Raw genomic sequence first — 15900 nt, forward strand, 5'->3', positions numbered from 1 at the left:
TTCATTTTCTCCCTGTTTAAAAATTTTTTTAATGTTTAGTTTTGAGGGAGGGAGAGAGAGAGAGAGACAGAGGGTGAGTGGGGGAGGGGCAGAGAGAGAGAGAGAGAGAGAGAGAGAGAGACAGAGGGAGACACAGAATCCGAAGCAGGCTCCAGGCTCCGAGCCGTCAGCACAGAGCCCGACAACGGGGCTCAAACTCGTGAACTGCGAGATCATGATTTGAGCCGAAGTCGGGCACTCAACCCACTGAGCCACCCAGGCGCCCCTCATTTTCTCCCTGTTTTAGGCCAGGCTTTGGCCTGAGGGACCTCCAGTGGGGAAGGGAGGTACCTGCCCTCTTACCCCCCCCTCACTCCTCAGCTTTCTGCTTCTGGGTCTCTCAGGGTCAGGGATGCCACGGGGCAGGGTGGGGCAGCAGCACCTATTATGTGCTGATATTTGAACTGAGTGAACGAGGGCCATGGACTTTGGAATTAGTCCCAGTTTGGGGATTAGCATTGACTCTTACTCAGCACCTCGGGCGAGTTATCTGCCTTCTGTAAGCCTCGCTTCCTTTATCTCTAACGTGGGGCCGATAATCTCTACGTGGCAGGTTGGGGTGAAAGCAGATATGAAGGGAGATGACAACTCTAAGCAGCGAGTGCATAATTGCTGCTCTGTCAATGTGAATTCCTCTCCCGCATCTGGGACTGGGGGAGGGGTGGTAACGCATGTCCCATGGGGCTGTGCTCACAACTCCATCTGATAACGTGGGAATGGGGGATCTGAATAAAAATCATTTCAGGGGTGCCTGGGTGGCTCAGTCGGTTAAGCCTCCGACTTCGGCTCAGGTCATGATCTCGCGGTTTGTGAGTTCGAGCCCGGGGCCGGGCTCTGTGCTGGCAGCTCAGAGCCTGGAGCCTGCTTCGGATTCTGTCTCTCCCTCTCTCTCTCTGCCCCAGCCCCACTCATGCCCTGTCTCTCTCTCTCTCAAAAATAAAGAAAAACATTTAAAATAAACAAAAATCATTTCATTGCATTGGGACCCCCAAATGGTCTCTACTGATGCCTCTCACTTTAGGTGGTAACCTCAAGTCTCTAAAAGACACAGGCCAAAATTTCGGTTCCCACCGTGTGCTAGGCTCTGTCCTGGGCATGGGAGGCACACACGTTGGATGGACCCCATCCCTGACCCCGGAGAGCTCAGTCTCACGGAGGACAGAGACGCTCCCAGTTCAATTTTTGGACAGAGTGATGTGTACTTTTCCAGGATGCGAAAGAGCTATGGGAGCAAATTTTCTCTCGTGTGCATTCGATGCCAAAGCTGCCATAGGCTTGTAGAACTTGGAGGGACTTTAATATGACCCCAGCCACCCCTATATTGTGTGAGTGGAAAAGCAGAGGCCCAGACTGAGAAGGAAATGTGTAAGATCATACCGCTATGCGTTGGTCGGCTCAGGAGCACGGCGCACATCTCAGATACCCCTCTCCTTTGGCTCATTCCTACTTCTGGTCCTGTGTAAACGACCTTTCCTGAGAAATGTCTTTCCTCACCCTCTCAAGGGCCCCTGCCTCTTGTCCTCGGGACGCATCAGGGCTTTCTCCTGGCTCTTCTCCTCGGCGTTATTAAAAAGAGCCCCATAGGAAGTGAGGAGCGAGGGCGGAGGAAGGGGTGTCATTCAGAGTCCCCTTGCACCAAGCTCTGAACGAGGCGGTTGTCACGGAGGACCTCACTAGACTTTCTAGCACCCCGCCACCTGACGGTGCTGCAGAAGGAGACAGAGTCCAGAAGATTTAACTCGAGTCTAAATGAAATTTTTAATGATTTTTTTCTTAGAAGCCAAGAGGCAGGGCAATGGGCGATGATGACACTTCAAGTCACCCAGAGCCTTCCCAGGGGAGCAGGTAATTCTGAGTCCCATAGATCTCATGTCACCAAAAACCCGTGTGGGCAGGGCATGGTGGGGTGTCGACGGCAGGGGCCCAGGCACAGGGCATATCTCGTGGGTTCCATCCGCTGCTTGGTCTGCTGCATAGAGAGGCTTCCTTGAACCAGCCGAGGAGGCAGTGGCTGTTGCCTGTGGTCTGACCGTTCATTTGCTGCCCAGTATACCCAACCCCACTGGACACTGGCCCACATCTTCTTCTCCTCTTAGCTGTGTGACCTTGGGTAAGTACACACCCTCTCTGGCCTTCATACGTTTCACCTGTAAAATGGGGATAAAAGAGTATTCAGGGAATAGGTGTTCTGTGAGGATGAAACGTCAATGCAAGCAGACTGCTCGGATAATGACCCCAGTAACGAATGTTGATGGAGGCCCATGTTCCAGGCCCTGTTTGCTCTCCCCGAGAACCGTGTCTGGCTCTGAATGGGCAATGGTATTAATATGCCAGGGCTGCTGGAACCAAGCACCACAGACTGGTTGGCTTCATCTAGAGGAACTTGTCTTCTCAGAGTCCAGGAGGCCGGAAGTCCAAGGTCAAGGTGTTGGTCCCTTCTGAGGGCCCTCTCCTTGGCTTCTAGATGGCGGTCTTCTCCCCGTGTCTTCGCGCGGTCCTCTCTTTATATGTGTCAGGGTCCAAATTTCCTCTTCTTGGAAGGACACCAGTCATATTAATCAGGGCCACCCTAATGACCTTGCTTTGACTTATCCCCATGGAGACCCCATTTCCAAATATAGTCACATTCTGAGGTGACTGCAACACATACATTTGGCGGGGGACACAATTCAGCCCCTAACAGTAATGAAAAGAGGGTTTCTGAAAAACTCAATAATGGGGTGTGGGAAGGCAAGGGAATTACAGGTTCAGGCTCTAGAATTAGGTCTGGGCTCAAGTCGTGGTTTTGCCCTCTAGAACGGTGGGAGCTTTTCCAAATCACTTAGACCAGGGGTGGATGCCTTTGTTTTTTTTTTTTTTTTTCTTTGAAGAGCCGGCTAGTAAATGTTTGAGGCATTTTGGGTTCTGTATTCCCTGTTGTAACCACTCACCTCTGGTGTTACTGTGCAAAACCTGCTGTGGGCAATACAGGGATGGATGAGCAGGGCTGTATTCCAATAAAACTTTATTTACGAAAACAGGCCATGGGCCAGTTTGCCGACCCCTGAGCTTCGGTTTCCTCATTCGCAAATGAAGGTACTACTACGTTCCTCTCTGGGTCATTGCAGGAGTGAGTATGATAGTTAATAGCCCTTAGCTAAATTTTCCTGAGCTCTTACTCTGTGCCAGCCCTGCGACATTGTTGCTATTATTATTATTAGTGTTAATTTTGTAGCAGTGTGAGAGAAGCATCCTGGTCCAAGAGCTCTGGATTAGGAACCAGGAGATTTGAGCCTGTGACAGAGTTTCTCATCATTTACATGGTTTGGGACAACGATTTCCCTTCTCTAAACTTAGTGACTCCTTCGGCGCGACAGGGAACATAATGCCTGGCTCAAAGGCTAGAGAGGAGATGGGAACCTGCATGGCCTGTCCTCATGGCCCTGTAACCACAAGGAAAGGAAAGGAAGTCGCCCACCCTGCTGATGTTAGGTGAGCGTGGGAAGGCCTTGCCTCCGGCCGCCAATGGTTCCTGGCTGATGGCCCTCCTGTCACCCCCTTTTATCTGACATCTTGAACCCTCTTCCTGACTCGCTTCCCTACTCAGGCTCTCACCAAGCACCACTGCTGTGGAACCTGGCCTCTCCCACAGATTAGAAGGGACCCTTAGGTAGGAAGTGCTTTCACTGGCCAAAATGGAAACCTTTCACGGGGCTGTCCAACCTGGACAGTGTCCAGGGCTGTGAGGAAGAATTTCCTTTCTGGAATGGGGATTGGATGGGGGCAGGGGGGACAGTGTGAAGATAACTATGCAGCAAAGCTGCTCACAGCCCTGGAGGAGACAGACCCCAGAGCTGTTCAGGTTTTAGGCAAACATTCTTCTTCTTCTTCTTTTTTTTATGTTTTTTTTTTTTTGGGGGGGGCCAACGGGGGGGGGGGCAGAAGAGAGAGGGGGGGGGAGGCAGGGGATCTGAAGCGGGCTCTGTGTTGATAGCCGTGAGCCTGCTGTGGGGCTTGAACTCACGAACCGCGAGAACATGACCTGAGCCGAAGTCAGAGGCAAACGTTCTTTTGAGGGCGGTGATTGCCTCGCAGAGCCAAGACTCTTTCCGACCTGACCCTCCCTTGTGTTGTGCGCATGTGTGTGTGCCCATGTGCACCTGCAGGTGTGGGGGGCAGGGAGGGGTGGCTGCTGAAGGGCTTCACCTGTCGCTGGGAGGTCAGAGCTTGCCAAGAGGGTGTGAAGGGGGAGGCTAATACACCTGCTGTCTCTCCGGCATGTCTGTGCGCCAGGCGCTGCCCTGGGCGGTTTATATACATTATTTCCTTTAATAATGAGATAGCATTACCCTTCACCATTTGGAAATGTGGGGACTGAGGCTCAGAGAGGTTAAATTTTTCCCCAGGGCCACACAGCTGGTAATGGAGTGGAGGAGGACATAACTCCAGTGTGCCTGGGTGTGAGAGTGCACGGAGAAACTTCGCTCTATCCTTCCTTTTTTTTTTTTTAACATTGTATTTTATTTATTTTTATTTTTATTTTTTATTAAAAAAATTTTTTTAATGTTTATTTATTTTTGAGACAGAGAGAGAGCATGAATGGGGGAGGGGCAGAGAGAGAGGGAGACACAGAATCGGAAACAGGCTCCAGGCTCCGAGCCATCAGCCCAGAGCCCGACGCGGGGCTCGAACTCACGGACCGCGAGATCATGACCTGAGCTGAAGTCAGATGCTTAGCCGACTGAGCCACCCAGGCACCTTTGTTTATTTTTAAAACATATTTATTTATTTAGAGAGAGAGCATGAACGCAGGGGGCGGGGCTCAGAGAGAGAGAGGGAGAGAGAGTCCCAAGCAGGCTCTGTGCTGTCTGCACAGACCCTCGTGTGGGGCTCGCTCCAACCTTCCTACTGCTCAGCTCCAGGCCCTGGTTAGGCTTAGGCTCCTGGAGTCCCCTCTTCCCAGCCAGAAGGTGGAGCTAGAAAGAGCAATGGTTATCTTTTGTCTCAGGTGTTTATACACCTGCTAACCGCCCCCCCCCCCCCCCCCCAGGCGAGGACCTTCATCCCACTCCCACTCCAGCCGCATAGGAATGACTATACTGGGTCTGCCTTTGGGGCCAGCACATCTCTCTTAGGTCTCCCTCTGCACACGCTCCATTTCAGTGCTAAATACAGCGGCTCCCACCTCCAGAGCTGCCCCTCTGTGCCAAGGCACTGGGCTAAGTGACTTTCACATTTGCTTAATCCTCTCCCACCTCCGTGAGGCCGGACTCGACGCGTCCTTGTCGCGGATGACAAAACTCATCTGTGGAAAGCTTCACTAACAAACCGCGCAACTGTAGGCCGCAGAGTTGAGTGATGCCTCCCGGTCTGTCCAAGTTCAAAGTCTACTCCCTGAACTGCTCCGCTTTCCCGGCCCCCTTGCCCCTTGGTGTGACATGTGTCCGTGCACAGGTCTGAGTCCTCGCTGGAACACGAGGTCTCCGAGGGGAGGACCCCTGGGTGGCGGGAGACGCTGGATTTGGTGCCACAGGAAAGCGGCTGGAACCAGAGCATTGACATTTCCTGGTCATGTGTCCTCGACGCTTCATTTCTCTAAAGCTTGGTTTTCTCCTTTGAAAAATAGGGGTAACCACGCCCTGGGTTGTTACATGACCGTGGCCCTCGGATTCACGCTGCTATCAAAGCGCCCAGCACGTGTGTGATCAGTGTTTGAGGAGTGGACGAATTCAGTCTGAGCCTTCCTGGCGTGCCGAGTGCCTCCCTCCACCCTGAAATCCTAGGTGGGAGAGCAGAGCTTTTCGCCGCCACGTTCTGACACTGGCAAAAGCTTCTGTGGGACATGCCTGCCTGGTATTCTAGTGGGTGGCAAGAGTCCAAAATATTCTTCCCCAACAAGACATGCAACGGTAGTAGGTTTCCTACGACCCCCTCACGCCTCCCTCTTCCTTTCCTGCTCCTTGACGAAAATAAACCGTGCACATCAAAACTCGCTCAGCATCAAATGGGACCCTTGGGGTCTTGAAAGCCAAAGGCTTCCTCCGTCCCTAGGGAGAGGGGCCATGTTGAATTTCTTAAGAATTCCAATTCAAGAAGTGTGCCCGCTCCGGGGGCCCGTGGCCTGAAGCTTTCTTGCTCTTCCCTCTCTGTCCCCCGTCCCTATCCCGGCTCCCGAAAACTGAATGGGGGCTGAGGAGACACTCTCAGAGAGAGACCTCAGGATGGACGGGAGAGGTGAGCGGGGACGTAGGGGCGGAGTTGGTTGGCCGCTGGGTTTGAGTCTCAATTTCACCTTCTGACCACAAGGCCTTGGGGTTGTCACCAAATCTCTCTGTGCCTGGTTTTTTTTTTTTTTTTTAATTTTTTTTTCAACTTTTATTTATTTTTGGGACAGAGAGAGACAGAGCATGAATGGGGGAGGGGCAGAGAGAGAGGGAGACACAGAATTGGAAACAGGCTCCAGGCTCTGAGCCATCAGCCCAGAGCCCGATGCGGGGCTTGAACTCACGGACCGCGAGATCGTGACCTGGCTGAAGTCGGACGCTTAACCGACTGCGCCACCCAGGCGCCCCTGGGCCTGGTTTTTATTCACAATTGGGAGTAGCGTTACTTAATTGGCAGATGGGGGTTAAGTGACATGTTGTCTGTAAATTATCCAGCCCAGTGTCCAGCACTTAAAAATGCCTGCTATTATCAGACACCGAATGCTCTACACGGATCTATCTAGCTGAGCCCCGTAGAGCCCTAGAGAGGGCACAGGCCAGCGGAGGCACTGGCCACTGCTCCACAGCGTGTGTGGGATGGTAGCTGCTGAGGAGGAAATTTTGTTCGCAGTCAGAGGTGAGCCAGGAGAGGAAGGGTGTGGGAGGGAGAAGTGGACCGAACCACATTGCTACTTTGCTTTCCTCATCCAAATCCAAGGTGTAGGTCCTAGTCTTCTGCATAGAGGGGTCTAGCGGCTACAGGTTTGTTTTGTAAAAGCTCATTATGAGATCCGCATTCCAGGCAGGACGGCTTTGAGGCCAGCTGGCAGAGCGAGGCGCAGGTCTAGGGGAGAGCCCCTTCGCCAGTGATGCTCGGGGTGCAGGACCACTGAAGAAATTGAATCAGTCATTGAAAATCTCTCACTAAACAAGAGTCCTGGGCCAGATGGCATCCCAGGAGAATTCTGCAGACATTTCAAGAAGAGTTAATACCTATTCTCTCAAACTGTTAAAAAAAAAATAGAAACGGAAGGAAAACTTCCCAACTCATTCTGTGAGGCCAGCATTACTTTGATTCCAAAACTAAGACAGATCCCACTAAAAAGGAGGATTACAGGCCAATATCTCTGATGAACCTGGATGCAAAAATTCTCAACGAGATCCCAGCAAATTGCACTCAACAGTACATTAAAAGAATTATTCCCCATGGTCAAGTGGGATTTATTCCTGGGCTGCAGCGCTGGTTCAATATTGGGAAATCAATCAACGTGATACACCACATTAATAAAAGAAAGAATAAGAACTATACGATCCTGTCAATAGTTGCAGGAAAAGCATTTGACAAAATACGGCACCCATTCTTGATAAAAACCCTCCACAAAGTAGGGATAGATGGAACATACCTTGACACAAAGGCCATATACAAAAGACTCACAGCTAATTTCGTCCTTAATGGGGAAAAACTGAGAGCCTTTCCCCTACGATCAGGAACAAGATAAGGATGTCCACTCTCACTGTTACTATCTAACATAGTCCCGGAAGTCTTAGCCTCAGCAATCAGACAACAAAAAGAAATAAAAGGCCTACAATTCGGCAAGGAAGAAGTCAAACTTCTGCTATTTGCAGATGACATGATACTCTATGGAGAAAACCCGAAAGACTCCACCAAAAAATTGCTAGAGCTAATGCATGAATTCAGCAAAGTCGGAGGATATAAAATCAATGTGCAGAAATCTGTTGCCTTTCTATACGCCAATAATGAAGCAGCAGAAAAATTAATCAAGGAATTGATCCCATTTGCAATTGCACCAAAAATAAGATACGTAGGAATAAACCTAACCAAAGAGGCAAAAGATCTGTACTCTGAAAACTATAGAACATTTATGAAATAGGGGCTCCTGGGTGGCGCAGACGGTTAAGCGTCCGACTTCAGCCAGGTCACGATCTCGCGGTCCGTGAGTTCGAGCCCCGCGTCAGGCTCTGGGCTGATGGCTCGGAGCCTGGAGCCTGTTTCCGATTCTGTGTCTCCCTCTCTCTCTGCCCCTCCCCCGTTCATGCTCTGTCTCTCTCTGTCCCAAAAATAAATAAAAGTTGAAAAAAAATTTAAAAAAAAAAGAACATTTATGAAATAAACTGGAAAGGACACAAAGAAATGGAAACCCACGTTGCCCTCCGACCCCAGAACCTTTTCCAGTCCTTCTCCCTCAGGGGGATCATTTCCTGAAATAGTTTGTGCACCTGTGGCGTGTGAATATGTGTGTGTATATGTGTGTGCACAATATGCACACTATTATGCCCTCTAAATTAGTGCCGTTTTACGAACATTTATTAAGTCCTTATGATTTACCAGGCACAAAGCTAGTACCTTCACGTGTGGCGTCTCATTTAGTCCTGCGATGACCTCATGCGGTGCCGGTCACTTCGACAGCTGTAAAGATGAGGGAAAGGGGGCTTGGTGAAGGCAGGTACGCCATGTGCCCACAGCCACAGAACTGAACACGGAGAGGAGCTGCAGATCAAATTGGGTCTGATTGACGTCAAAGTATGTGCCCTACCACTCCTTCCTGTCACCTCTTCTGTGCTTACCAGGAAAATGCTTTCTGTGGATTTCCTAATCGGCTTCGGAAGGTCGACAATGGTCTTCCGATGTGAAAAGCCATGATTAGAGTCTCAAGGGAAAATCCAGGGCAGGGTTTCTTCCTTGGGGCTCACGGCTCGTTCACGGATCCGGTGTCCGTTTATTAATTATCACGTGTAGAAGTCGTGCTGGTCCCCACGGAACGTGGCTGGGGTTTGCTCTTAGGTCCCGCCGACCTAGGTTTCCTGTATGCGTGCATGGGTGCGGACATGTGTGTGTGGCAGTTGAGTCACGGGCCTGAGAAGCAGGGCCGTTGTACGTTTGCCATTGGTAAAGACAGAGGGGATGATGGAATAAACGTTTGCCTGACCCCACACCCCTGTGCCAGACAGATGTCACCTCTGATTTTGGGAGAGCTCTGAAACAGGATAAGAATCTTTACGTTGCTGTCATCACAAGGACTGGAGATAATAGTACGTGTTTGTGCTTCTCCAACTGGGTAGTCGTAACTCAAGATGATGCAGTCGTACATGTCCTGAAGAAGGCATGGGGTGGCTGTGATGTTCTCAACGAGGGGCGTGCGGTAACTTAGAAGATAGGATTGATTTGTTAATTTCAAGAGAGCAGAAACATGTTTATGGTGAAAGGCTAAGGCCACGATCGCTGGTTACAGACTGTTGGGCTCTGACACTAGGCTGTGCAACCTCAGGCAGATGGCTTAACTTCTTTGTGGGTCAGCTCTCTCGCCTACGGAACGGAGGTAACAGCATAAAGGTCGCCATAAAGGGCGAAGAATTAACACAGATAGAAAGCTTAAGGCAGACTCTCTTTTAAGTGCTCTATGAACGTTAGCAACTACTAGTGGGGGTGGGGGTGGGGTGGGGACAGAATGGAAACACCACGTCCCTTTAAAAGATAAACCAGGGGATTTCACTGAATGTTAGCCCTTGGGCTGTGTTTCCCTCCCCTCCACATCTGAGCAGAAGTTTTATTTTTTAATTAATTTCTTTAAATTCAAGTCAGTTAACATACAGTGCAGTATTGGGTTTCAGGAGTAGAATTTAGTGATTCATCACTTCCATACGACACCCAGTGCTCATCCCAACAAGTGCCCTCCTTGATGCCCATTGTCCATTTGGGGGGCCCCGGCCCGCCCCCCCCTCCCCTCCAGCAACCCTCAGTGTGTTCTCTGTATTTAAGAGTCTCTTACGGTTTGCCTCCCTCTCTGTGTTTTACAGCAGGTTGGGTTCTCATATTCCTTCTGTGCATTTAGGGGCACGTTTATGGAAAATGTTGAGAGGCGATAGATTAGCGGTAATTAGCTAATCTATCCACCACGTGTATATGGTCGGTGCAAGACACATTACAGCTGTCATCACCGACGTTGTTCGTATCATCCCAAGGAGTGTTTTATCCTCCAAACTTGGGAAGGCGGTCCCTTGTTTTAAAGAGCTGACATTGTTACCGGGAGATACTTGTCGCATCTTCTGGTTGAGCAAGACCTTCACAGGCTGTTTGTAGGGCCTCGGAGAAAACCAGACCTAATTCTTTTTAAGATTTGGGGGATAAAATGAAGTTTGACCGTTCTCCCTACGCATCACCTGCTTATCCACCTGCTTAGAAACAGCACTTGGTGGTTTCTAAATATCAAATCTATTCTTGGGAGGACAAAGACTAGCCATTTGGAAAGAGCTGCTAAAACTTTGTTGGGTAGGAAATATTTGAAATGATTTGAACCTTATTAAAACTTCTCAGGGGTGCCTGGGTGGCTCAGTCAGTTCAGCGTCTTGATTTGGGCTCGGGTCATGATCTCACGGTTCATGAGTTCAAATCCCGTGTTGGGCTCTGCTCTAAGAAAGCCAAGCCTGCTTGGGGATTCCATCTCCCTCTCTCTCTCTCCGCCTCCCACCCCCCCTCCCCCCGCTTCTCTTTCAAAATAAACATTTGAGGGGAAAAAAAAAACTTCCCAAATATAAATGAAAATGACTCGACCCTGTTTTCTTTTTTGATATCATTCAGCTGATAAATCCAAATCGACATAAAATTCAGGGCTGCCAATGGGACGGGGAGATGGGCATCGCCACGGGATTGAGTTACATCTGATCCTGTGAAGTGAAAATGGCATGTAATTAATATTGCCCTTGAACTGACCTTTAAATACAGCATACATGATTTGTGTTTTATCATTCCCCATGTAAATTTATTTGAAAACCTTTTATTTTAAAGAGTCTCTCACACACAGAAATAAATTGTGTGAGGAAAAGTTCTCCCTGTAGCTGTCACTCAGCTACAATAACCATCAGTGTTTTGATCTGTCCATCACTTACCCTCCCACCTATAATTTTGCTGCAGCCTTTCTTTTTCTTTCTTTCTTTCTTTCTTTCTTTCTTTCTTTCTTTCTTTCTTCTTTCCTTATTTTATTTTATTTATTTTAAATCAGGAATTTCATGCTCTACTAATTGGGCCAGCCAGACGCCCTGTGTTACAGCATTTTAAAAAGCAAATCAGTGGGGCGCCTGGGTGGCGCAGTCGGTTAAGCGTCCGACTTCAGCCAGGTCACGATCTTGCGGTCCGTGGGTTCGAGCCCCGCGTCGGGCTCTGGGCTGATGGCTCGGAGCCTGGAGCCTGCGTCGGATTCTGTGTCTCCCTCTCTCTCTGCCCCTCCCCCGTTCATGCTCTGTCTCTCTCTATCCCAAAAATAAATAAACGTTGAAAAAAAAAATTAAAAAAAAAAAATAAAAATAAAAAGCAAATCAGAAACATCATGTCATTATGCCCCAGATATTTAAGTCTACATTAAAAACTAGTGAATATTTTTTTTTGACCTAAGCATAGTGACATTATCATACCCATCAAAATGAACAATTGATTTATATTGCCGAATACCAGGTGTTTTTTTTTTGGTCTAAAAAGCATCTTTTTATAGTTGTTTGAATCAAAACTCCAACAAGGCCCACACGTTCACACCAATTCTTAAGCATAACAGAGAGTTGGGAAACTCTAGGTCAAATTAGAGAAAGAAAGGAAAGGAGCCTCATAATTATCGCTAATCATAATGGCCGGTTGGAGGTAATGCGGTGAGGACCATTGTGTGCTTTTCTATTTTGCTTCCTTCCTTCCTTCCTTGACCTTCGCTCTAGCTGGCTTGAAACATCCATCATCCTAGGGGAAGGTCATGATTTGTAACAGAAGGAATGGCAAAGGAAGGAGCAAGTTAAAATCCCTCCTCTAACTTAGTGTAGAATAGAATTATCCAACAGAAAAGTGACTTTGCAAGGTGTTACCACAAGTGCCAGGTGTTACCTTGAGAGGGGATTTCGAAGATCCTCTAATCTCTCTAGCTTTCTTTTTTTTTTTTTAATTTTTTTTTTCAACATTTATTTATTTTTGGGACAGAGAGAGACAGAGCATGAATGGGGGAGGGGCAGAGAGAGAGGGAGACACAGAATCGGAAACAGGCTCCAGGCTCTGAGCCATCAGCCCAGAGCCCGACGCGGGGCTCGAACTCACGGACCGCGAGATCGTGACCTGGCTGAAGTCGGACGCTTAACCGACTGCGCCACCCAGGCGCCCCAAATCTCACTAGCTTTCAACAGCACAGCCTGATCGACCCAGCTTATGGTGTTCCCCCAGTGTGGACCAAACGTACCCCTGTGCTCCATTAAGGCCTCTCCAAGAGGCTGAAGTGAAAGATGGAGGGCATGACGTGTGTGTGTGTGGGAAATCTGACCTTTTGGGGCCCCGTGAGATACTGAGAAAGAGAGAGAAGGAGAAAAGAGGTATGAGCAGGCGAGAGACCGATTCAGATTGTGTATTCTCCCAGCTTTGGCCCAGAACGCGGAAGGCACACTGGACAGGTGGGGCTCTCACCAAGGGCAGAGGAGGCTCTTGTCCTTGACGCTGGAGGCTCTACTGAATAGTGTCATCTTGGGGTGTGACCGCATCCACATGGCAGTGCAGTGTGACCCGGCAGAGGGGAGGCTCAAGTTTAGCTTTCCTGAGCCACCCTTATTTTCACTGAGGCACGGAAGGAGCCAGATCACGGTGCACGTTTGCTGGGGAGCACCGCCAGTGGGAGCCATCACGACTGGTAGAGGGTCAAGGTGCCCCGGGGCAAGGACTGCACAGTGGACCACCTGGGTCAAGCCAAATTGGAGGCATGGCAAATGAGAGGGTGTCGAGGGCCAACAGAGGAGTCTAACTTGCCAGGGAGAGCTGGTCTGAGGCAGAGTCAGCCAGGCAGGCCCCTGGGCTCTGACCAGCGGAGGAAAAGCCTGGGCCACAAGTTACTGCGTTACAGATGCAAACTTCCGCTGTGTATCCCAGCAGGTGGGTCAGGAACCCTCACCCAATCTGGGCCAAAAGAGCTAGAGCAACCACGTGAATACGACTCTTCCATGATATAATTTAAGCCCCACTCTCCCCACTTACACCCAGATGTCCTCTTGGAGAGAAGCCAAAAGACTTTTGTCTGAGAGACTAAGACTTTATTTCCCCCTAGGGAGCAAACATCCTTTGAAGGGACCGGTTACATTTTTTGTGTTATACTAAGGTTCAAACCTGATTAGACATGCGAGCAATCAGGTCATACTTTTGAATGGCTTTTGGCTATTTCCAAAAATCAAACCCACTCTCAGAGGATAAAGATTAGCCATTATTGAAAGGCTTCTAAAAATACTCTAACTGATAAAAAATGGAAGACAAAAAAAGTTAACCTCATTAATTATCTGCCCAAATGTAAACTAAAACCATACTTTTTTTTTTCTTTAACGTCAGTAAACATTGGAAAAAACACACAGAATCTATTAATCAGAAGGAAAAACGTGATAGACAAAACAAAGGAGCCACACATTCTTGGGCAGTTTGAGTTTTGATAGGAGTTAAATGCTGCACCCTGGCACAACACTAATATTTACCAAACACTTTCCCTGTGCCTGGCTGGTGCTATTTTAAGAGATTTCGGTGTGTTATTTCACTAAATCTTCACAATGACTCTATGGAATATATGTATTCTCATTGTTCCACTTTGCAGATGGGGCAACTGAGCCACAGAAGGGTTAAATACCTTGCTAAGGTTGCAGGTAGAAAATAGACCCAGGATTGAATCCAGAAAATCAGATGTGAGGTCCATTCACCTTAACCCTGCCTACCCGGTTTTGGGCACTCAAACCTTTCTGCCTGTGTGGTGACTAGATCTTCAGCATTGACGAGGGGTAGGTGGGGAACTTCAGAGTATTTCTTCTTGTCTCTGGTCTATGTTAACATTGAGCCTCTATAGTTTTAATGCGTGTGGATCGATTTGTTTGTTGCAAGGGTTGGTATATTTCTGAGAGGCCCTAGCACGGGCTTAGCCAGGGTAGGTGCTCAGCCGGTGTAACTCTTTGAATCCAAATCTTGTTTAATCAACTCGTTCACACACACGGCTCTTTGAAAATGTCTAGCGCAGAACTTCAGCAGTTTCTTTCTATCTTTGCAAGGTGGCCTTTCTTGCTGTGGCTTCCCTGAACGGTATCCTCCTCCTGCCCTGGATTATTTATCTCACCTTCTGAGTGCTCCTGGGTAGCCACTGCCCTTTCAGCCTGGGTTCTAGAATAAATACACATGGAACTGACCTGACCCAACCACAGTGTAGCCAAATGCAACTGCCCAGCAAGCTGAAACAGAGCTTCCCGGCCCGGCCAGCCTAGATCAGCCGAACCAGAGCTTGCAATTGTGAACTTGTTGTTGAAAGCTATCGAGGTGTGGGATGATTGTTACGGGGCATTATGATACCAAGAGCTGACAAATACAGGACGATATATTCTATTTTTTTTTCAATGTTTTTTATTTATTTTTGGGACAGAGAGAGACAGAGCATGAACGGGGGAAGGGCAGAGAGAGAGGGAGACACAGAATCGGAAACAGGCTCCAGGCTCCGAGCCATCAGCCCAGAGCCTGACGTGGGGCTCGAACTCATGGACCGCGAGATCGTGACCTGGCTGAAGTCGGACGCTTAACTGACTGCGCCACCCAGGCGCCCCTGGGACGATATATTCTAAAGTCCACATGCATGTTAAATATGTGAATGATGTGACCTGAGAAGGTAAATGAGTTATCACTTCAGGAAAATGATACGGAACTATAGCTATAGCTCTATCAAGAGTTTTAATTTCTACCTTAGAAAACAAGCAGCAATATGGACAAACTTCATCATGGTGTTCTTTCTAATGGCGGAAATTGAAGAACAGTTTTAAAAAAACAACACTGGCATCACGATCACATGGTGATTTGAGCCAGATTGAAACCGATCGTCTCAGTAAATGACGTCTGGGGGAAGGCAGTCCAACGATTGGTCTGACGGCTAAGTGGGTATCGTTGCTGTCCAGCTTTCTGCTTCATCAGCTGTCTTCACAGTTGAAGGCCAATGCTGCAGCACCAGCCATCACATCCACATTCCAGGCGACGAGAAAAGTAGCAGAGACCTGTGCAGGCTCTTACTTTAAGGAGCCTCCTCCGACTTCCTCACCCAACACTTTGTTTCTACGTCAACAGGAAAAATGTCAGCCCAGCCGTGTATCTAGCTACAAAGTTGGGTACTGTAACTGTAGAAGAAAAGGAGAATAAATGTCGAGAGAGACCCATAGTTACTAAAATTATGAATACGAAGACCTGTAGTGTGTCCTGTCCTAAAATTTACTGTGGCAGCTGCAATCTACTGGCTTCTTGGCTCAGAGAAAAGATGCCTACGTTCCCAGGGTTTGTTGGGGCAAATCGTGTAGGAGCTTTTCCAGTGGACCACGGTGAAGCAGCGGGCGGGTGACCACCCAGAGTGGGGGACAGGATGGGTGGAAAAGGCAAGAGGGGCATTTCTGGGTTCCTGGGGCCGCAGAAGCTGAGAGGGACAAGCTGGAGGTGGATCCATTGTCACGGTCAAGGGACCTGCAGGGTGGGGTCGGTGAGAGGCCGAGAAACGGTTTCAGGAATGAGTTTCAAACACCGCTGAGCAGAGAGAGTGTGATAAAGCCATCCTCTGACAGTGTCAGTCCATTAAGAACTTCCCTGCCTTTCTTATCTTGTCTTCCTTGCCTCTCTCTTCCGCCGGGGGGGAGGGGGGGCAGGAAG

Source organism: Herpailurus yagouaroundi, unplaced genomic scaffold (assembly GCF_014898765.1).
Source record: "Herpailurus yagouaroundi ecotype Mexico unplaced genomic scaffold, PumYag 77, whole genome shotgun sequence".
NCBI classification, from domain to species: domain Eukaryota; kingdom Metazoa; phylum Chordata; class Mammalia; order Carnivora; family Felidae; genus Herpailurus; species Herpailurus yagouaroundi.